Source organism: Parasteatoda tepidariorum, chromosome 3 (assembly GCF_043381705.1).
Source record: "Parasteatoda tepidariorum isolate YZ-2023 chromosome 3, CAS_Ptep_4.0, whole genome shotgun sequence".
Lineage (NCBI taxonomy): Eukaryota > Metazoa > Arthropoda > Arachnida > Araneae > Theridiidae > Parasteatoda > Parasteatoda tepidariorum.
The window spans coordinates 99,827,772-99,852,573 of record NC_092206.1 but is presented as its reverse complement, the minus strand read 5'-3'; the positions used below and the strand labels follow the sequence as shown (position 1 = coordinate 99,852,573).

The window sequence follows — 24,802 nt, the reverse complement described above, 5'->3', positions numbered from 1 at the left end:
TCAACTCCGCAGTCCTGTAATTTTGAACCGAACCCGGAAGACAAATGAACCCGTGTCCATTGTGATAAACTATTTTTTGTGCAAGACATTTTGGTGGAACTAGCCCGCATTTGCGTTACATTGAGAGAAAAATAAAACCCCACAAAGCCCGTCGGGTTTCTAACTCATTATCCATCTACAACTGATGATATTTTACTCCAGCACTGTGGTCGGTGCAAGCCGGGAACAGAATTCGTATCATCCAGCCACCGCTAGGATTTAAATCTGGGTCATAAGTTATAAAATATGACTAACATAATTATTTATCATAAAATATTTGTCATCATAACATGGTTTTATTACTTTATACGTTGCATAAGATAAAAAGAAGGGTAAAATAGCTTCTATATTTTAATTTATCTATTTTGAAACGTTGCACTAACATTTGTTTGACAGTAATGCATGTCACGGTACTGGATTTTTTTGTTCTAGTAAATTTTATCTCCTTTCTTATACGCTTAGAATGTACGAATAAAAATCAATATTTCTTAAAATATAATTAATAAAAAAACAGCATCTCAATTTTAAGACAATAATAAAGAATTCAAATCAAATTAATTAGTAAATTAAACGAATAAAAAAATTTAAACTAGTGAAAATAATAATAAATTACGCGAATAAAAAAAAAATAACAGGGCACAATTTAATTAATCCACAAAAATAATAAATCCAGTGTGTATATTATTTAAAAAATTTATACAACTCGTGTAAACTTCAATAATGAATAGATTTTTTATGAATGCGCTGTATTTAAAGCTCGTGAAATGTATTTCTAGAAAAATACTTCCTGAATCATTTCTCTCGTAAAGATGAAAGTTTTTTTTTCTTATTATTTTTCATTCCCTTCCTAAAACATACAAAAATAAATTTGCTGACTCTGTTTTTATTGAATGCTGGCTGTTTCAAAAGGAAAGCTCTGAACGATTATGATCGCATCTTGTCAAATCATCTCCAGAAACGAAAGAAAACATCCCCCTCCCATTGATACACTCACCCCCCTTCGACTCCGAAATCGCTTCGTCCGCTAAGTAGTAGGTCTGCTGAACAAGAGACCGAATCACCAGTGCACTGCATGCCGGGACGCCGAAACGGTCGTCTCTTTTTCTCAGCCAATACGCGATCTTGTTACAATTACAACCACGACAAACTCTTGCAAATAAAATTCTTTCTTTGGTCAATTTTACGTTTCGGATTACCACCCCACACCTTCACGACCCCTCAACCCTGAACTCAAGTTTAACCAGTAGGAGGTAAGCGTGTTTTGTTTTTGAATATTATTTGCCGAATTATTTCTATCACGTGGATGAGGAACGCGCGGTTTGTTAACCTCTCTGCCGCGAGGTCGCCAAGACGCGATGATTCGCCAAGGGATGGCGTAATTTTCAATAATGCATCACAGATAATTGGGATTAAATAGTGCTATACCCGCGCACATTACCGTTATTGTTTGAGTTCGATTTAGCGAGGGAGTAGGTGCATGAAATTAGACTCAAAATCTTGAGATAGATTTCGGTATAACGTCGAGGATGTTACCTTTATTTATGAAGGGGCATGTTACGTCAATAAAAAATAATCAACATGTTTCCTCTTCAATGCACTCGGCGAGAATTACGTTCTTCTTTTTTGTTTATTTAGTTTTTCTGCTTGGGGTATGGTGTGCCGGCTTATTTATTTGCTAAAATTTCGGAATTTTCGCGGCATGAACTAGATTTATTGCACCACGAAAAATATCTAACGTTAATATTGGGTAATATTTTATTTACTGGGACAAATTAAATGACGAAAGCAAACCATTAATCGAATACAATGATCCGGTTTTTAACAGTCAAAGAGCTTCTTTATTAATGTAGTGATATTTTTAAATGATGTTAAACAGAGTTCGTTGACAAATATCAAAAGCAATATATCGTGTAATATCCGATATATTACGCAAATGATGTTACCGATTTTCATTTTAAAATGATTATAATTTTGATATTTTTATACAAAGTAGACGTAAATAAATGTTTTAGTTAACAAAAAACTGTCTTCCGACTTAATACTTTAAATAATTTGTTCAAAATATCTCCATTAATACTTCTGTTACGCATAGCACCATCAGCACTAAAAAAAATTCTTTTTAATTTGCCATAAAATGTAACAAATCTCAGTCTGAACATATATTGAATTCGCAATTATTAATAGCATACTAGTTCTTATTATAATCAAATACTATTAATTGTAAAATATCTAATTTTATTTACATAGTACATAGGGTACAGAACGTTTAACAGAACGTTAAACGTTCTGTTTAAAATTAAAATAAATAATTTGAAAACAGTTATTTTTTAGAAATGGGAAAAACTTTTAATTGTCTTCTTATGTATTAGTTTTCTAGCCGTTAATTTCCTTAAGTATTAATTTTCCGGTACTATATTAAATTTGATTTGTTCAAATTTTAAATATACTTCGATAATAAGGTCTCGAAATGAACGGTGGCTCGTTGATCCCAGACCACCTAAAATTTGACTCGGACCACCGTAAATACTAAGTGATCACTCAGATCAAAAATTTATGTAAAAGAATGGTACTATTCCTTAGGATTTTTTTCAATTTCGTGTTTTAGTCTTAAGTTATTGTCACAAAATAGTCTATTTCTGCGTAATTGTGAATGTTAAGCATTATTTCGTAATGCAATCTTTCATTAAAATTCTATTTATTTTTTAATAAAGAAATCTGATCGATACATGTAAACGGACCGATCAAAATGTGCACCGACTTAGCAATATCTTTAGTACCTTAAATTTTTCTAAATTTTTATCCCTGTTTATAATGCTTATTGCTAAAAAAAAAATGTGGTATTTCGTAGTTACGTACAGTTTCCTCCGTATTGTCCAGTTTCTCCCTTTTATTTTATTTTTTTTATTTTCTGTTAAGTGTCCTAAAAGTAATAGGTTTCTTCTGGTCGAAATGCCAATCCTGTCAACAATTGTGTCAACTTTTTTATCTAATCGAAAATATTGGATTTAGTATCAAAATGTTTTTCAAAAATATCATTTGTTCAATCACTGTGTCACATACTAAATTTTTCTTCTTCTAATTTTGCATTATTTAGTAAAGGCAGTTTATGAGTACATTATTTAATTATAAACTAAACTCTGAATATGAAGTGAGATTAATTTATGCAAATGTAATAAATAAGTTTATTAATGGGTCATTTTTTAAGCGCGCTGCATTGGTTTATTCATTTCCTGCATTTTCCTATAATTAACATTTGTTGTTGTATAAATATATGCTCAACTTAATTAACACTGATTTGCTTGTGAATCCCTATGTTTAGATGAGTTTAAGTGTAATTTGATTTGAACCTCACTAATCTAAACGCAGACGGCAAGTAATTTTCATGGGTGGTGGTGATTTGATGTGATGTAACGTTGATTTATTAATGTTAAATTCTATTTAATATTATTTGTCACATTTGTTAAGTATTTTCAACGTGACTTTGCTATAAAGTTACTAAATACAAACTAAAGTCAAAGTTATTATGAACTTCTCTGAATTAAGTACATCTGATGAGATTAATGACCAGTTAGTACTTTCTCGTACTGAAGTGTAGTTCAAACGATTTTGCATTATTGTTATATATTATATACATTAAATATTTTCAGCATAATTTTATATCGCATTTCCCAAGCACCACTATTTAACTATATAGAATATTAGAATTCGTTAAAACTTTTCTACACTATGATGACAGAGAATACATGACCTTCGCTAAAAGGTCTACAATGACCAATAGTTCGTGTTTTCGTCGTAATGTAGCTTTGTTTTCTTAATGATTTTACAATTTTTTATTATTTTTAATACATCACGTTTACGTTTACTAACTATAATAGACGTTGTTTTGAAATGTATTTATTAAATTACATTATTACAAATGTAATTACATTATTACAAATGTAATTAGTATAATGTAATTACATTACATTATACTAATCAAGTTAAATTCAGTGCGGACTTTCATAAGATAAGATTGATGAATTACGCGGTGGAACAGGAATAGTTAGGACTTGTTCATGTTTTTGTCGCAAAACATCATTTTTTATTAATTTTGACTCATTTTTAATGTGTCACTCATTTTTTAGTATTGCTGATATAATTTGGTGAACCGTTTAAAAGTTACGTTACACTGTTTAATGAGATGGCATTAATGCAATAGCCAGGATTTGTAAGTGGTTTCATCAAGGTATATTTCTGTTACGATTAATGTATAATTTTTATAGTGTATAATCTATTATTTTTAAAGAAACATTTATTAAATACATTCAGATTATTTTGTAAAATAAAGTCAAATTCGATGAGGAGAACAAACATTGTAGCAATTTGTTGGTTGGTGAACGTCATTTTGTTGACTTTACATTTTTGTTCGATATTATGTTTTGTTTACTAAATATTTTAACGGTGGTCAAAATGAATTTGTTTTCATTGAAACAAGTAAGCATACAATGTAGAACTTCCTCGACTTTCTATAACTTATTTAAAACTTAACTTGGAATTCTGAATTTTATTATAGGAGAACTAACCTATGCACAGACATTATTTAAAAGCAAACACTTTTATGAAGTGCAAAGAACTTAATACTGTGCACAGTGCAAAGAACTTTATAATTTAATTTTTAAGAGCTAAAATGTAAAGGAAAAGTTAAAATACTGCTTTCCCTATATTACCCTACATTTAGTAAAAAATGCAAAACTGAAAAGTAAATTTGACCGTATAAATGGTATTTTTCTCTACCCTTCTGAGGCATCGGGATTAAACTATTGAATTTTATCACATTTACTAAATATTACCACAGATTGTAAAACCATATTTTATTATTAATTTTACAAAAATGTATTCTAAAGCGATCCAGTTTTTCGGTGTTTTCCTATAGAGCCAGAAACAAGAGAAATTGTGCCATATTATGGCAGTTTTGACCCTCAGTGTTAATATACTAAAATAATAATAATAATCGAATATTTTGTTAGGGAAACCCCTTGAGACTGTAGGACAATCTATTTTTGATTCCCCGCCCAATTTTACATGACAATTTTTTATTAAATTTCTTAACAAATATTTATTGATTAATTTTTAAAAAAAAATTTTTTTACAATCGTCATTTTCGATTTGTTAAATTTTTGATCATGCTGTTAATTGTTCGGAAATTCCTGCTGACCAAGGATTTTATATTTAAACATTTTTTGAGCATTTTTTTTTTCTTTCTGAAACTAGTTTATTCTCAAAAAAGGAAAATACGCTGGGAACTTCTAAGTAGGTCTTAAAATAACCATTAATATAAATTATTTTAAAAATCCCTTCTTATAATTGCATTATATTCATAATATCTAAAAAATTATTTAAAAAAAAATGTTTTAAAATAAAAAGTATAATTTGAATTGTCACCTCCAACTTCCAAGTATAAAAAGTTTTTATGTAGAATCATTTTTACTATAATATCTATGTGTAATTTTTTTCTCAATTCATTCCTGAATAAATAACTTCTTTGACAGGGTCGTTTCGTCTACAAAATCATTTCGTCAACCATTTTTGACACAACGGGCCGAAATTACACTCATTTCATCTACCTATGGTCATGCTTAATTTTGAAACTACTTTTAAGGTTCGTTAGATTATGCGATAGGTCGCTTGCACTTCTTCGTAATTGTGTTTGCGTTGTAATTCCTAGAGCAAAATTTAACTGTAACTCGCACTACTTAGCTACAAATTAAAGCAGCATTTGTGGTGAGTTTTCTATGTTAAATGCGTGAAATGAGATGAGCGAATAATGTGAAAGGAACGCGACAACAACAATCTTTTGTTTGTGCCAAAAATCTGCTTTAATATCAATTATTTTTATTTACATTTGCATAAATTTATAAAACAGTTTCTTTATGCAGTTAATTAGAAACTCTTTATGCTTACAGTCCTTGAAATAAAAGAGAATTTGTCTAAAATAAATACACAGTCCATTATACAGTGCATTGATGTGATGTTTTATAATTCCGAATTCTTAGTAGATAATAAAACGACGCCTAATTTTTTGTAAGCATTTCGTAAATCAATCATTGATTTCAGTACTTAAATTGAAGTTCTTAATTCGATGACGTTTACATTAACTAGACACAGGAAATTTTACGGTAAATTTCAAAGCTTAGAATTAGAGCATTTTTGCGGTAAAAGTGTTTAAAATATTTTAATTTTTGACATTATATTAATATGCAACAATGAGACAAATAATGACTCATAATCCGAAATGAAAAGAACGTGAAATAAAATATTGATCTTCAATGAAATTTGTTCCAAAGAGAAAATGACTAGAGTTATTTCTTATATCTCTCTCATATATAAATTCTATAAATTTCGTAGTAAAATTTAGAAACAAAACGGCTTTGAGAATGTCTTTATTAAATCGCTACGAAACTTGAATATGCTGCATAAATTAGGAATTTAACTTTGATTCATGTTGATTTATTTTCGCTGCTTAGTTTCATGACGTTTTATTATTTTTCGAAAGTCATCAGCAAATTTATATAAGAGTTCAAAATTAAAAATTGGAAGTTATGTTTGCGAAATTAGTTTAGTTGTTGCTAATAAGCGTTAATAATTCTTTATGAAAAAAAAAAGGTCTAACTTTCTTTTATATGAATTTTAAATTACAACGAAAATTTATAAGAAAGATAAGAAATTTGATTAAAGTAACCTTTCGTATAATTATATGCCATATGACTTTAATATTATTTGAATCTAATAGATTTTGTCACTGTCTACAAAAACATCACACAAAATACAAATTATGACAAAAATTAAAATGTATCATTTTTATGTGATAGTTAAAAATAACTGCAAAACATTATTGAAGTTCACTTAGTTTCATTCATTTTTTAAAAAACTTTTTTTTATTGTATTTATGAGTTAACTTTATTCTAAGCTACATATTTCTAAGTAAAAAATAACATTTCTGGTATTATTTAAACCTCTAGTCTCTGAAAGATCGATAGTTTTTTCAGCACATCGTTTTTCATTCTCGCAGACATAATAACTTCTGTAGTTTTAAATTGGTTTGTTTAAAAAGTCAATAGTGTAATCTCTGCCAATTAAGTTTCCATTTTATTGTAGTTACCATTTTTTTTAAAAATAACTTATGGTTTATATTAATTTATTTTTATTCATTTGATTTACTTGGTTAGCTATTTTATCCAGTAATCTGCACTGATAAAAAAAAATATGTATGGTCTAAACTACCAGAATAAGGTAAAATTTATCGTGTTTCTGGCGTCACCAAAATTTTTTCTGGTGACATTTTTTTTCTTTTCAAGGTTCAAATTATACTTTTTTGGATTTTTAACCAATTATCTGGATTTTTTCATCCATCATGAATATGATGCAACTATAGGATGGGATTTTTAAAAATAATTTATGTTAAAATTTACTTTACGACCTACTTAGAAATTTGCAACGTATTTTTCCTCTTTGAGAAAAAGAAAACTAATTTCAGAAAGAAAAAAAAATGTTCAAATATAAAATCCTTGGTCAGTAGGAATTTTTAAAAAAATTAAGAGCATGATTAAAAATGAAACATATCAAAAACCACGATTGTAAAAACGTTCTTTTTAAATTATTCAATAAATGTTTGTTAAAAATTTTTAAAAAAAATAAAAATCCATACAAAGTGGATGGTGAGTCAAAAAAGGTTGGGAGGGAGAGAGTTTCTCCGAACAAAATGTTCGAATGTAAAAAATTTTTTTAATATGTGTGGGAAAAAGAATGATCAAAACTACCAGATAAAAGTTGGTAAACATTGTAAAATTTGGTAAATTTATCATACCATTGAGCATGGCATAGAAAGCATTTATTCGGTTAAATTTACTTTCAGTTTTTCCCAAATGTGTGGTAATAAGAACTATAATTTTGAAAACCAGAATTTTGTTTAATACCTATCAATACTAGAAGCCGCACTCTTTTCACTTAACTCACTAAGCCTTAAAATCGCTTCTCAATTACTTTTGTTTCTTGGCAATAAACAGATTGTTTTATCAAAATTAAAAATGATTCAATTAAAAGATTATTTTTTTATTGCTTTAACGCAGATTTAGTTTCCGATTGGATTGGGATAAAATTTACATCCTATTATTTTGCTCCGAATCTGCGATTGAATCTACAAAACTAATTTTTTAAGATTCTAGTCAATAAAAAAAATAATAAATAAAAAAAATAACTCTTTAAATATTTATCACCAAAGTGTAGCAATGGTAGACAAAGATAATTCTGAATATTACTTCCGAAATTTTATAATAAACTTGACATTATTTTTCTCGTATTCGTCATTTTAATTGTAAACAATGATTGAACAAAGTTTTATTTAAAATTTACTTTAGTAAATTTTGCTAATTTACCATTTAATAATTGTAAAATGGTTGCTAAATATCTTTATCATAAAGTATGGTATAATAAGGTAATATCATGCGATTACTTTTAATATAATAAAAGAACAACACTTTAAGTTTGAAGCCTTTAATTCTGAGCATTATCAGCACCGTAAGCGTTATTGTAACAGAGAATAATATGAAGAAAGGATAATAAATTAATGTTGCTAGCAAAGGCCTTAATGTAAGGGATAAATAAAGGATTTAGAAGCCAATACCGTTACCTATTTTATTAATTTTATGCCAATGACAACTAAAGATATTTTCATCTTCTTTGTTTACTGATGATCATACCATGTGACTTTTTCAATCCAACATTTCAAGCATGAAATTAAGACGACCATTATTTTTTTACCTGATATCTAGAAATATAATTCTAATTTCTACTTAAACTAATGTGTAGAAAACTTGTATTTTAAGCTAAAAGATATAACCTTATAAGAAATTTTATCCAAACGATCATTGAAGACCCTTTTCTCCTTCTGCCTCGATTTGAAGTATCCTTTGTCCATTTTTCCTGATGTCTCCCGATTGAGGCAGAATGGAACAAAATAAAAAAAATACACTCTGAAGGGATTATCTGACCTATCCTGACTCTTTCTCTTCTTTCTTATTTCTGTTTTCCTGTATTCCTCCAGGAGCAGCTCCGTGACGTCGCTCCCGTTTTCTGATTTTAGAGTGAATGTAAGCTAGAAGGCTTTTCTCAGTTCATGGATTTATTCGAATTGGGTGAAGAAGGAAGAAAAAAATGTCGTTTATATTCAATTGCGTGAAATACACTCCCTGCCAAGTTGTTGGAATAATTTTTTTTACATTTATATAGAGTTGTGAGTATTATTTTTATGAGTCAGTACGTGATAGAATTTCAAAATCGAGTAAATAAGGTATTAGATTTAAGTGCTACTTTTGAGATACTTGCAGTGCAAATGAAAAATCAATGTAAGCGACAATTCTAAACTAATATATTCATATATTTGGAATTATAGTAAGCTACATATTGCAAAAAATTAAAAATTTAAAGAATCAAATTTTGCTTTATCAGTTTTTTGAAATTCTATTATAGCTTTCATAGCATTAGCAATAGAAAGAGAAAAATTGTCAAGCGAACTTTTCTCGGAATCACTCGTGAAGCACTTAAGTTATTTTTTCAATTGCACGGCAGTATACATATCGCTGTACATTACAGTAACGCTACTATTTGTAATAAACAAACAAAAAAATTCCAGACAAAGAAATCCTTTGAGCATGGGTGATAGAATTCCGGTTGTTTTGTATCATCCCTTTCAGGTTTAGAACTAAGAGCAAGACATGTCATTTTTACGAGAATACGTGGAATTCCGCGAATCAAAAACTTATCCGGTAAAATTTTCACGACGTTCCGCAATCTATTATTTTTTGGAACTTACACTAAATCCCGTTAAGGAGACGTTCACGTACGTATGATTCTTCCAACAATTCAGGGTCTAGAAATATGGAGGCCCGATATTACAGCTGTAATATCGCACTGTTCACAGGGGTGGATCCAGAAATTTTTCCCTGGGGGGGGATCACTGACTCAGATCCCCCCCCCCCAATTAATTTTTTTTTTAAATATTTGGAAAAAAAACTAGGGTTTTTGATACTAGTCTTCTTATTTTTTTTTTTCATAATGAACAATCGAACAATACCTAAATAATACAATTGGGGAGGGGGGGTCATGACCCCCCCAATTGACCCCCTCCCTATAAAAGTACGTCTTGTCTTCTCAGACACTTCTATACTTGAACATTACTTCATCATGGCGTGGTGGCATGACTCATGCCGTGTCCGGGATTCGAACCCAGGACCTTTCTGATGTGAGGTCGGCTTCCTGACCAGTATCAAGTCCGGTCAGCAGATATTGATATGTAGTTTATTTATTTTTTTGCACAATTTTAATATTTTATACTATTATATGTTTTAGAATTATTTCTTCTACTATGCTATAATACAAAACGAAATTTTAAATGAAGTGTCCTATATTTTAATCGTAGAATTAAAATGGAATACATACATTTGAAATTAAAAATTACTTAATNGAATTGGGTGAAGAAGGAAGAAAAAAATGTCGTTTATATTCAATTGCGTGAAATACACTCCCAGCCAAGTTGTTGGAATAATTTTTTTTACATTTATATAGAGTTGTGAGTATTATTTTTATGAGTCAGTACGTGATAGAATTTCAAAATCGAGTAAATAAGGTATTAGATTTAAGTGCTACTTTTGAGATACTTGCAGTGCAAATGAAAAATCAATGTAAGCGACAATTCTAAACTAATATATTCATATATTTGGAATTATAGTAAGCTACATATTGCAAAAAATTAAAAATTTAAAGAATCAAATTTTGCTTTATCAGTTTTTTGAAATTCTATTATAGCTTTCATAGCATTAGCAATAGAAAGAGAGAAGTTGTCAAGCCACTTTTCTCGGAATCAATCGTGAAGCACTTGAGTTATATTTTCAATTGCGCGGCAGTATACATATCGCTGTACATTACAGTAACGCTACTATTTGTAATAAACAAAAAAAAAATTTCGAGGAAAAAAAAAATCATTTCAGCATGGGTGATTGAATTCCGGTTGTTTTGTATCATCCTTCCAGGATTAGAACTAAAAGCAAGACATGTCATTTTTACATGAATTTCGTGGAATTCCGCGAATCAAAAACTTATCCGGCAAAATTTTCACGACGTTCCGCAAACTATTATTTTTTGGAACTTACACTAAATCCCGTTAAGGAGACGTTCACGTACGTATGATTCTTCCAACAATTCAGGGTCTAGAAATATGGAGGCCCGATATTACAGCTGTAATATCGCACTGTCCACAGGGGTGGATCCAGAAATTTTTCCTGGGGGGGGGGTCATAGACTCAGATCCCCCCCACAATTAATTTTTGTTTATAAATTTTTTTTTAAATATTTTAAAAAAAAACTGGGGTTTTTAAAACTAGTCTTCTTATTTATTTTTTTCATAATGAACAATCGAACAATGTCTAAATAATTCAAGCATGGTGCCAGATTTTAGTTACGAGTTTCCCATCTTCACCTTTATAAAATCTTTGGTTAAACCTGTTGAAGCGTGCTTCAACATTATTAATGTTTACAATGAAACTATGACGAATTTCGCTTTAATCTTTTGGATCATGATTCTTGAAACAGTGAAGAACATAATAAGATGGAAAAAAAAGAATCGATTTTTCCGACCTAACTGAGTGTATATGCCCTCTTAAAAAATTTTTAAAATATTTTATTTCTTTTGTAAATTATTAAAAAAATTATTATTATTATTTTTTTTTTTTTGCAATTTTGGGGCTTTGCTTAATCCGCCACTGACTGTCCGAATTCCAATAATTTCTGGGAGTCCATATAAAAGTACGTCTTGCCTTCTCAGACACTTGGTGCGAACTCCCAAAATAACTACATCTATACTTGAACATTACGTCATCATGCCGTGTCCGGGATTCGAACCCGGGGCCTTTCTGATGTGAGGTCGGCTTCCTGACCACTATCAAGTCCGATCGGCAGATATTGATATGTAGTTTGTTTGTTTTTTTGCACAATTTTAATACTTTATACTATTATATGTTTTAGAATGATTTCTTCTGCTATGCTATAATACAAAAAGAAATTTTAAATGAAGTTTCCCATATTTTAATCGTAGAATAAAAATGGAATACATACATTTGAAATTAAAAATTGCTTAATAATAAAATAATTGATATTTGGCGAAAATTTTAATTGAGTACACACCGGAGTCGGAGTTGTGCTCTCAAGAAGTGGTGTGAAACATTTCAAGGGCTGACTCCACAACCTCTATTTGGTACAAAGTTCGAATTATATTTAGTATTAGTAATTGAGTTGGCAAACATGCATGTTTGATTTGATGTTTGACAACAGTGTGGGCAGAAACTAGAAAAGAAAAATAGAAAGAAGGAACAAAAAAGAAAAGACGCGAGGATTGTTTCAGAATTGTTGACTAATGACTCGACAGATGAGCTCATTACAGATTCACGAAATGCTTTCGGAAGTGTGACGTCATGCGGAACTAGAAACGAGGATTTATGAAGATAATGAGTTTCTGTTAACTCTTTTGCTTATTATTATGTAGTTATTTTTAGTTGAACTTTTGAAGTTGACAGTAGTTGTGAAATCCTAAATAAATGTCTCCAGTTAATATTTCATTTGAAACAAATTCGTTTCATTTAAATACACTCATGTCTATAAATTAAGGGTAATGCCAGCTCCAGCGAATAAAGATTCAAAAATGAAACAGACTTATTTATAAAGCCCATTCATCAAGCAAAAGATGAAAAGAACGAAAAAAAGATGCAATATGTATGATAGGAGTCGTGGTGGCTCAGAGGATAGCGCATTCGCCTTCCAATGAGGTGAACCGGCTTTGAATCTCTGCGATGGCTGGTTGATTCGAATTCCGCGCCCGGCTCGCACCGACCACAGTGCAGATGAAAAATATCCTCAATGTTAGACGGATATGGTTTAGAGTCCCCTTGCCGTCAGGCTAACCATGGAAGGTTTTCGTGCGTTTCGCCCTAATTTATATTCAAAATTATCTTATTTTTATTTATTTTAAAATCAGTTTCAATTTTTATCAGAATTATTTTCCTTTTTTTATCGATCGAGTGCACCGTTATTTAAAAGAAAGAAAAAAAGGCTGACACATGTTAAAATTCATAAAATTATGGAATCCTGAAAAAAATAGATAAATAAATTGTGAAAATGTATAGAAATATTCTCTTGGTTACTTTTATGAGACGTGTGACTTCTGCAAAAAAAAAATTATATTCTCTGGTATAGTATTTGTAAATATCTACCGATATATAAAGATATTCTCTTATTATAGAAATTACATAAAAATACAGGGCTGATTGTGCTCCGGAAAAAATCTGGATTTCCGGATTTTTCGCTAACAGTGATCCGGAAGTTTCCGGAAATCGAAGGTCCAAACGTTTCAAAAAATTATTGATCGCAAAAGTTTCCGGAAATCAAATTTTCAAAGGTGGAACTAAAAACACAGTTCATTTTATTTTTTTGTAAGGGAGAGCCAGATACTTTATATGTATCTTACTTTATATGTATCCAGATACTTTATGTGTATATTCATGATTAATATTAATTTTTTTATCAGTAAATGGTTATTATAATCATAAACTCAAGAAAAAAAGACATATTTGTAAATTTTAATTACTTCTCCAGGTCATCATAGGTATGTGTAAATGGTATAGGTATGTGGAAAATTTTAAATATATTTTCAGTAAACTAAGAGATATTGAGAAAAAGAAAAAAAACCTTGTTTAAATTTTTATCTAATTTTTCAATTTAAGCTGTTTCTTTCTTTTTTTTTCTTCTTTTTTTTACTCAAGAAATTTTCCGGAATTTTGACTTGGGCTCACAATCACCCCTGAAAATATCATTAGGATGACAGTTGTATCATTGCATAAAGATATATATTCTAGGAGTTACTTTCATAAAAATATCCTCAGAATGACATTTATGAAATTGTTTAAGGATAATCTCTGTTTGATTTTTATGAAAATAACATGAAAATAGGGACAGGATGACGATTGTATAATTAATTATGTTTCTTCGGGGTGACTTTCATAAAAATATCCTCAGGATGGCGTTTGTCACATTGTTTAGAGATATTCTGTGGGTGATTTTTATATAAATAGTGACTTTTATGAAAAAGTAATACGTGATTATTCTCGGAATGACTTGTTAAATAACAGAGATTTTATTCTTAGTGTGAAAATATGCTTACACGGGGTCATTCTTGTTTCATTCCTCTGTTACTGGATGGTGTTCGTTAACTCAATGTTGAAATTTATTCCTTAACTCACTTCTAAATACAATTATGTAACTCAAGGCTGAATATGTGTTTCGCCTACTCACTGCTGAACTTTTTTTTTGCTAATTTGCTGCTGAATATTATTCGTTAAGTCACTTCTGAATGCTATTAGTTAACTGAAAGTTGAATAGTTTACGCCAACTCACTTCTGAGCATTATTCTTTTACGAATAGTGTTCAATAATTAATAAAAAAATATGCAATTTCTGTTAATTTACAGAAATTATAATATCTGCTAATAAACATATACCGTACATCCCGTTGTATAAGTCGACCCCTATTTTTGATTACGAGGCAATTACGACGAGATGACAATTTCATGGTATGCCGGGAGTACAAGTAGATTGCTGAAAAAAAGCAACCATGAAATTTAAAATTAAAAAACATAAAAGGAAAATTACAGAATTGTCTCAAATGAAATGTATTTCGCATTAAAACCCTTACAAAAAAGGAAAGTACTTAAAAAGTACGTAAAGTACGTAATATGCCAAATGATAACACGTTGCAAAATGTGGATTTAAGTGTTATTGTCAGAAATATGTTAATAATCTTCTAAAGTGAATTTCAAATTCTTTGGATGGGGTGAAGACGAATTTTTGTGGGCTCACAGCAGATGCTGTAGAATCCATTGCTATGTGGAATCCTTATGACGACTTCAGCACAAATAATATTCTGGAATTATTAAACTTGTAGCTTCATTGTGTGTTTTAAAAGTTTCCATTGTGTTTTATTTTTTGAACTCTTGAATAAATTATCTTAACTTTTTTTATTTTTCATTTCTTTGCTGAACATAGTTTAAAATATTTTTTCTGGACAAAAAAAACTTTATATGTAAAGAAAATTTGATGAGAGAAAATACAAAATTAGTTGTACGTAACATATTAAAAATATTTTTTGAAGGAGGTAAAGTGATACAGGGTTATTCATATCTATATCATTGTTTAAAATATATCCATGTTTTACGAGCAACGAATATCCCACTTTATTACCGGAATAAGTGTATAAGTCTATCTCCTGATTTTCGAAAAATTTTAGGGGTTTGAGAAAAGTCGAGTTATACACCGATATATACGGTAAACTTCTAAACATGACATATAACCATAACTGATAAACATTTTTGTTTAACAAAAATTATAAACTATGAAATATTTGTATATTTTAGACAGCCTAGCTACTGAACCTGTTAATTGTGATTGACAGTTTTGGCTCTTTCTACATTTCGCCCAATTTTCGATGGGCCCTTTATTGTAAAGTATCTTTTTCTAAAAAAAAATACATAAAAACTCGAATTTTGAGCGAAATACGCTTTATACATTGAAGTACAAAAAAACACTTTCGCCAAATTAGAATCATTTTCAGTAATCTTAACCTTTTTAAAACCTTGGCCTTGATAAAAGCTGGCACTGAGTGAATTTCTTCAGATTGGAAAACACAACTGTTTTATGTTGGAAACTTTACGAAATCGTAAACTTGTCCGATTTGGCGATTTTCCAGGTCAAGATAACAAACACGTGTTCTCTAAAAATCTTTTTGACGGGTAGTGAACGTTCTGGCACTTATTATGGAACACACGGTGATTGATTTATAGTTTTCTGCCATGAATCATGTGATTTACATTCAGGAAATTCGCGCAACAGCTTCGCTTCCGTTTCTGAATGAGAACGTTCAGAGATAAATGTGCGAAACTCTAAATTTTTAAAAAACATCCATTTTTTTTCCTTCTGTTTTTATAAATTTAATTTGGTTTGCTTCAGTGCATTTGTCTTGATGGAACTAATCCTTGTGAAGTTATCAATAAACTTCATTTAAAAAAAATGCAAAAGAACTAATTCGAAATAAAAAAATCAGAAATAGTTCTTACATGTCTTGCGTAAAGGTCCGTGCACTACATATCATATTGGTTGATATGGCGAGCATTTATAGACGTAATATCCACATTCCATTATACATATTTTTAAGTTTAAAGATTTCATTTATTCAAGAAACCGAAGAGGCAGACAAAATTCCTTCCCTTACATCTCAGCAACCGCTTCAAACCATAAGTAATTGAAAAACAATAGCCTGTTAATACAGGAAGTCAGTTTTTCGATGGCCTCGTCGTCATATGAAATTATGCTTATAATATGATATTTTCATAACTGCCGAGAGATTTTTTTATTTTATTTTATTTTGTTACCGTCGTTGAACAGCCGACCCAATTTCATGGGTTTACGACTACTAACGTTCAACTCCGTAGCCTTGTAATTTTGAACCAATCCAGAAGACAAGGAAACTCCTGGATCAGTACCCCCAGAGGTATTGATTTGTTGTGGGAACATGGAGGACTTTGAGACTCGACAGATTTAACGTGCATCAGTCACCATTTACTACACGGGGAGTCTTCGGCCGGCGAGGATCGAACCCACGACCTCTTGGATATGGGCCCAACGCCCTACCGACCAGGCTATCCCGGCCTACTGCCGAGAGATTGCAGCAGTTACACATGACTGTTAGGTCTAACTTAGCCTATGTGTAGCCAGCGTTCTCCATGCTTATTCTGAAAATCGCACAAAACGCTATTATGGAGAAAAGCCACAGTTTTGTGAAAATGAAAAGCGTTTGTGGCTTAATTTTAATATTTGAGAACTTACTTTAATTCTGCTTTATCTGTAAAAATGTGCAAAAACTGAAAATAAGGCAATGCTTTTGATATTTTTCCTCTCGGGCGAAAGTGTCGCCAAATTGGCGATTTTTAAAGAAACTTAATAACTTTTAAAATATTTAAGTTATTTTTTCGTTCTAAAGCCCAGATAATTCTTCACGGCAAGATGATATTTATAGTTTAAAATTCTAGCTTTGTTTCAAGTATAAGGTACTCAAACTGTGGTTTTTATATTTTCCTAAGCGAAAGAGCTTTGAAAAACCATATAAATGGCGATTTACTAATGAAAAAAAAAACAAGCCAAACTAATGTAAAAATTGAAATTATCTGGCGATTTACTAAGAAAAAAAACGTGCCAAACTAATGTAAAAATTGAAATTATCTGGCTAAAGTTAAAACTTATAAGTCGTGACAAATTTATGGCAAACCTTCAACTAGCTTGAACTATACCTATGTGTTTGCATTTATAGAAAGACTATATATTTTTTGAATTTAATTTACTCTTGTCTGCCCTAGTATGAAAATATTAGAGGATTTATTATGAATTTAAAAATTAAATTAAATTAAAAGGCTAGGAAATATAATGAATGCAATGGCATGACAGTATCAAATTAGTTTTGTGTTTTGATCGATAATTTACAAGTTTGAAGTAGAGAGAACATGAATTCAGCCATTGTTGTTCCCGAATGCGTTAAATATTTAAATCAATTCGATCCCATTCAGTTTTATCGAATGCCAAATAAATGAGATTTATTAATTTAAAAATGTGTGCTTTTGCTAAATATTTCATTTCTCTACGGCGAAAATAACTGAATACAATTTGGCCATTAGTATTATCCAATGTTGACGATTTATGTGGATGTTTTGAATTTTATATAAGCTTAGTAATTTTGTTTGTTGCTGTTTTTAAAATTTTACAAGGACAATGGAACTTGCTTATACAACGATCCCTGATTTGATGAAATCCCAGAAAAATTTTAATAAATGATTGGATTTAATATTAGAAAATTTTTACGGAAACCTACGAGAAGAACTTCGTTTTTACGAGGTCCTTTTTCCCAAATTTTTTGGAAATTATTTTATTGAAGGTGTCAGAAATTTTTTTGACTGTTTATAGAAATTTCAATAAATCCTTTGAAAGGGTTTAAAAACATTCAGTTTTAGTTCCATTTACTCTAGAATTGTATGTTGGTAAACAACGAAGAGACGCAATATGAAGTTTCACATACACTTTGAAATGATGGAATGACTTCTCACAATGGAATATTCTTAACTCTAGAAGAAGAAGACCACTGAAACAAAACCACCTTTGTGCCAGCTGGTTGTTTATAAATAAGATGGCTTGTTAACGTTTTAATATTGCTAAGTTTCTGTTAAGGATCTTAATTAACGTGAAGTTAATTTGATACAACGCCGTATCGCTTATCGGATTGTTAAATGTTTTTTTTTTTTTTCTCAACGTCTTTCATTTAACTTAGTTGCATTATTTGTTTATATATTATAACCAGGGTTGGCAAGTTTTTGACACATGACGGTTTTTACCGGTTTGTACCATGGTTTTTACCGTCATGTCAAAAACTGTCAAAAACCCATAGTTTTGGTAAAACTGTATTTTTATTTGAGTTTAACTGTTTATAATTTAAAATTAATTCATTTTTAGGCAATAAAATTTTTAAAAGAAGGTGTTAAAAGATATTTAAGAACAGATTCTTGCGTTTTCCCAACATGATTATATCAAAACATACTATTTGAAGTAAAATATTAGGATACTAAACAAAATTTTCAACATTTCCAAGCATCATTTTGTTTGGCATAATACATTACTGAAGAATGTCAAGTCATTCTTGACTTAGAGTTTGTTAGTAGTTACAAGTTTTGAAAGTTTTGTTTAGCTTATTTCTAATATTTAAGAAATGCCAAATTTTAAATTCTTCTTTTTAGTTCTTGAATTTATTAATAGTTCCAAGCTTTTTTGTTTGTTTGTTTATTTCTAACAATTAAGAAGTGCAAAATTTTGAATCCTTTGCAAATCAAGCTATAATGATAAAAGTAAGTATCACTATTTTCAATAAGTATATTACAATATTTCTGTATGAATGTATATCCTTCTATAAGAATACATGTATATAGTTGCAAAATCAATAGCAATCATTTACAACATTCATTTATAAAGGCAATTATGGGAAAATAATATATTGTCCGCTATATGACATAAATTAAAGAAAACAGTAGGTTTTTGACGGTTTTTACCACTGTCATGTCAAAAATCAGTTTTTGACGGCAAAAACCCAACCCTGATTATAACTATGATTATTTTTGTTTTGTGTATCAGACAAATTTGTGGTATAATTAGTTTGTTTATGTTCTTCGTGTCAGATTTTTTGTGTTAAGTAAGAAATAAATCTTTCTTTGTATAAGAATTTGTCACTTAAGCGAATTCATATTTGACAGGTTTTAGGCTTGCAGAAAAAAAGGATGGAAAGAACAGCTGCTAATGTAAACAAATGCCACGTCTATGCAAACCATTGAATAGATTTTATACCTGATGTTGCCCACATATCTGCGGGCAATTTCTGTGTCCAAATGTTTGTAAAACACTTAGTCGGATATTGATAGGAAAGAAATGAGTAAAGCACCACACCCGAAGACATAGATTTCACTTAGAAATTTTAAACTTTTTCGCAATAAATATATGTTAGTGATAATATATTTAATACCACACACTGAAAAATCGCCAAGAAATATTCAAACGTTATTAAAATCAGTTTGAGTAATAAAAAAAAATTAGAAGGTTTACCATTTCTGTAAACTTTTTTTTAGTTCATTTGGATCAATATAGCTTTTATTTTTAATGATTGCAATTTACTAGGGTTAAATGACCAGTAAAATTTGTAAAATAACTTACTCGTGTGAGTGAGAAAAAAAAAAGAAATTTAAAAATCTAGCTTACAAAACCATTTTTGAATTCAAAATAGTAATTTAAAAACATTCAATAACTTTTATTTTAAAATATTACCAAAAAAATTAAATAAAAACACCTTTTTCTTTTTCAAAAAAAGATAAAGTTGGGGGTATACTATAGTCTACGTCACAGATCGTGTTATTCCTACTAAATTTAACAAGTAAATAGCCTTTTCTGCGAACCTGATTTCTAGCAACAAGTAAGCATCAAACGAAGTGTCTTGTTATAAGTCGTTACTCGCCAGGTTGGAATTGTATTAGTCTAGTTCCTTTGGAAATAATTTATTTTGTTGTTTTACCTAAGTTTATGAATTTAGTAAACATATTTAAAACTCAGTTTATTAATTAAACTAAAAGGTAAATGTTATTCCTAGTAAAATTTTTGAAGTGGAAGTAGTTGTGTTTTTTTAATATTATACCCAATTAAAACATTTAAAAAAAAAAATCCGATTCTCTGTGTGGAATTTAACGAAGTCGTATCAAAACATTAATAATATTTTAAAATGGAAATTCCCTTTTTAATTAGTGCTCTGTACATATTTTATTTGAATCAAAGTTGTGAATTTTTTTAAGAAATTTAAAATTTAGATGAAGCAAACCGCGTTTAAATTTATATTTAATTTTAAATCTAGAATTTCTTTCGTTTCATTTCAAGTTCTTCTTCAATAAAATCCAAACGAATTTTTGTTTGCGAAAAAATGTTAATATAAACTGGCAAGATTGTAAAAAATCTCGTGAGTTTACTTTCAGATATCTGCAACATTTCGATTTTCATATAAGCACCCGGATTCATATAATACCACCCCACGAGGAAAAAATAAATAAATAAAAAAAGAGTTCAATATTTGATCGGTATGCATTATTCTGTGTTTTCCCCTTGCTGCAAGCAAATCGTTTGCGCGACTTTTTTTTCCACTCATTTTCATGACAAAGTTTGTCCAGCGGTCGGTGGCAGCAGCCTCTCCAAATGAAATAGAAACACCTGGCGAAAGCGAACCTCGCCGATGATCCTTATCTTTACTCATTGGTGGTAGCTTGCAGGGAAGGATGGGGGTGGGGATGTTTGTTTATTGATGATAGCGAAGAGTCGTTCTTTTGCTCCCTGCAGCCTTGTAGAAATAGGTAGGGAGTAAATGTTGTCATAGAAACAGTTCAATCGTCCGAAGAGCGCACCTGTTCAGCCAGATAGTGTAGCTGCATATGTGCCGAGATTTTTATGTATATCATGCTAAAAAGGTACTTTAAGCTGAGCATTAAACACACTGTTTCGAATAAACTTTTAAGGAGACTTGGTTCTAGTGTGGGTGTTTTTTCAAGATTAAAAGTAGCTTCCATTTATGACTTGCGGTTTTATTATTCAGCTTCAGTGGTTTGATGAATGATAGGGTGATCCCTGACTTACGCCTAAAGTATATATTTTCACTTAAGATATAGGTGAAATTCTTTGTTTAAAATATAATAATTCAAGATGTAAATGAAGTGTGAAGTTTTTAGTTGAATGTGTTAATTTAGATGAATCCTCTTTGTTAAACAGTGTCATTATTCAGTGCCTTGTTATCATACAGGCGTACAGGTCCTGAACACAGTGTTTGAAACGGCACTAAATGTCTGTCTTTAATATTTACTTTAACAGTATTATCAATATTTGAGAGGCGTTCTTCTACGTTTTGTAAATTATCATTAGCTTAATTACTTTGTACAAAAATCTTTGAGTTTCTATGCTTATGATAAATTTATATTAAATATATAATTAGAATTTAATGTTCCTACATATTTAAAAAATATACTGTTAATATTCTACTCAAGATTCATAATTTAGATTTTTTTTATTGCAAGAAAGATGTAGTATTTGAAAAATTTTGCAAAAAATGTGAAGTTTTTTTTTTTCAGAGTGTTTCTTTTGTTAATTAAGACATTTTGACTGTGAAATTAAAATTGTCTCATATCTAAAGTGAGCACTCAGTTCTGATCCTGGACTGAAGCTCACCATAGTTCGGCTCTGGCATTTTTAATTGTTTTTCCCTTTCATCTAAATATCAAGTTTGGTAGGACAAACGTTATAAATAAGACGAGGTTTCGAGGTGCCTTTTGTTTACTTCATATCTCTATTCATACAGCTAAAACTATAAAGTTTCGTCTGTAAGTATTTATTTCTTTTAGAATTAAGTTTTTCAGGGGTCTTAGAAATATTACATAAGCAGGATTTTGTGATTTGCTTATTTTCGCTGACAATGGGGAGGAAGAGCATGAGCAATACTTACGAAAGAAATTCCCCTTATTTTCACAATTTTCGTAAAAAGCAAAATAGAAAAATTTTCCAAAAAAGCAAAACTACACGGAGGAAAATGTCAGATTTGGAATCTATGTTGAATTTAAGGAGGAGGAAGAAAAAATTGGTGAAATTATTTTGCGAAGAGTATCAGAAGTTAACAGTTTCGAACACGCATGATTCCTAAAAATCAGTTTTATAAAATAAATTAAAACGCAAATTTTGTTTCATGCAAAGTAACTTTTTTTTAAATTTGAATTTGATCCTAAATTCAAATTCGTCTGGTGTGCCAAGAAAGACAGTTAACAAGCGGAATTTAAAAGCTTCGAATACTAAAATTCTTTCAAAATATTCTTCTCAATTTTATAATTTTATTGAGTAGACTATTTAAGTTAAATAAAAAATAAATTAATTAAAACGTAAATTTTATTTTATGCAAGGTGACATCTTTTATTTAAATTTCATCCTAAATTCTAATTCGTCTGGTGTGCTAAGAAAGGCAGAACTGAAATGATCAAAACCTGCTCCATTGCCGAAGTCGTAATTGGGCATCATTTCACCCAGTTCAATTTCAATTATTAACATTAAAAAATTTTTTAAGATGCATTGCAAAACAAAAATATATTTTTAATGTTAGCGAAGACAAATCGAACCAGCGTTGTTTTGCCTGAATGCAATTGAGAAATATTTTATTGTAAGAAAGATATTATGAAAAAAAAAAAAAAGTGCCTAAAGGAAAAGGGGCGTTTACGAATTCATTACACCCCACTGTTTCCACCCACTTTTGCATGATAGCGTCATGCTGTCTCAATGACATTCTAAATGGTTTGCGTAGGAGGATGACAAGAAAAAGATCGTCAATTTATAGGGGAGTGGAAGGAGGGGTGTGTGAACTTCGTCAGGACGAGGTTTGTAGGTCGAGATCATCTGGACCGGTTTCTTGGATGGCGGAAGTCGAATAAAAAGACATCGCGAACCAAGGTCGACAATCCTGTGCGTTGCCCTTCTTAAAATGAAACACCTGTTGCCAACTAAGATGCAAAATTTTGTGATCACGTGTTGACAATTTTTTTTTTTAAACTCTAATTTTTCCTATTATGATCTTCTTTATCATTATATTTTACTACATGTTTATAACCAATTGTAAAATTGGTTTATTAAAAATTTGTATCCCTCTTATTAACGCCTGCGGTCTTAGTATTTTCTTAAAGAATTATGTTTTGTCTGTTTTTCGAAGAAAGTTCGTTATTGGAAATAATAAAGTTTGAATGGGTGGATAATTTTTTTAGCAAAAGAGTATATTCTTTTTCAGACCTAAAAGAATTATTTTTTTTTGATAAAGTTACGCATGTCCAGCATTTTTTATTTTTTAAAGGGACAACCCAAGTTTTTTTGTTATTTATGACGCTTCAAAATTAACTGTGAGAGGGGCTGTGCCTCACAATAGGAATCAGTCGACTTTTCGAAGCAAAGGCCTGTCTAAGAATTTTGTGCGAAGGTTCTGTTCTTGCGAATTTGTGAAAAATCTACTCATAACTCAATGAATCATATTAGCTGGTCTTGATTTTCGTAAATGTGTTACACGATTCATAGTGACATGAATTTCAAATCACGACAAATAATGACGCTGTCTGTAAATAGCGCATATTGTGAGTCACAGTGACGCGATGAGCGATTTATATTGATGTCATATACAATTTGCATATGATGTTGTTACCAATACCACGATGTAAAGGTATTATCAAATATGAATCGCACTATGCGATTCATATTTAAGCACTTAATAATTTGCTCTTCATGATTCATAATGACACGATTACGAATCGCTCGTCGCGACTCATACGATGTACGAATTGCACTAGGCGATTCATATTTAAGCGTTGTACAATTTGAACATCGTGATTCATAAAGACAAAATGTACGAATTTCCCGTAACGATTCCAAATGATGCGTTGTACGAATTGCGTGTCAGGATTCAAATGACGCGATGTGATAGCGATTCATGCACCGTGTTAAGTGGCACGTATGTATATCCCTGTGGTATATTTTTTTATAAATCGAATTATTTTTCTTGCTTGCGGTTAAAATTCTATTAATTTTGAATAATACCCTCGATAAAAATATTAACATTATTAATACAAACTAATAAAAAAAATTTATTAAGTGAAAAAGGCGATTGAGATATTCAAGAATATATTGTAATTTTAAGATTTCATGCAGACGAATTAGAATATGCAAATGTTGAATCCATGATCTTAAGATATATATAATTTTGGATAAAACAGGTGATACCTTTGCCAAAAGTTAGCATTCATATCTAATTTGTTTATAATTAACGAAAGCATAAAATTATCATAATGAGCCACTTAATTATTTTCTATCAAATTTTTGGAACTTGACATATAAGCGTACTCATGAATATGAATAATTTAAAAAATTTTAATCATATTCTATAAGGTTTAAATAGTACACAATTGAAGATCTTAGTGGATGAAGGTTATATTTTTGAGAAGAAAAAAAAATGAGATGGGTCGGGAAAATATTTTATTTTCCTTTTAGTACGAA

General features: G+C 30.1%; 1 protein-coding gene across 3 annotated transcripts in view; it reads left to right on the top strand.

Moving 5' to 3' along the window:
* The first annotated feature begins 1,067 nt into the window (after nt 1-1,067).
* Nucleotides 1,068-24,802, top strand: part of LOC107454759 (xylosyl- and glucuronyltransferase LARGE1) — a 163,869-nt gene continuing 140,134 nt past the window's right edge. For 2 of the 3 annotated variants that reach the window (XM_071179043.1, XM_043040565.2), the window contains exon 1: nt 1,068-1,289. The gene's annotated coding sequence lies outside the window, so the exon portion shown is untranslated. The remainder of the gene's footprint in view (nt 1,290-24,802) is intronic. The other variant, XM_043040567.2, reaches the window with a different exon arrangement.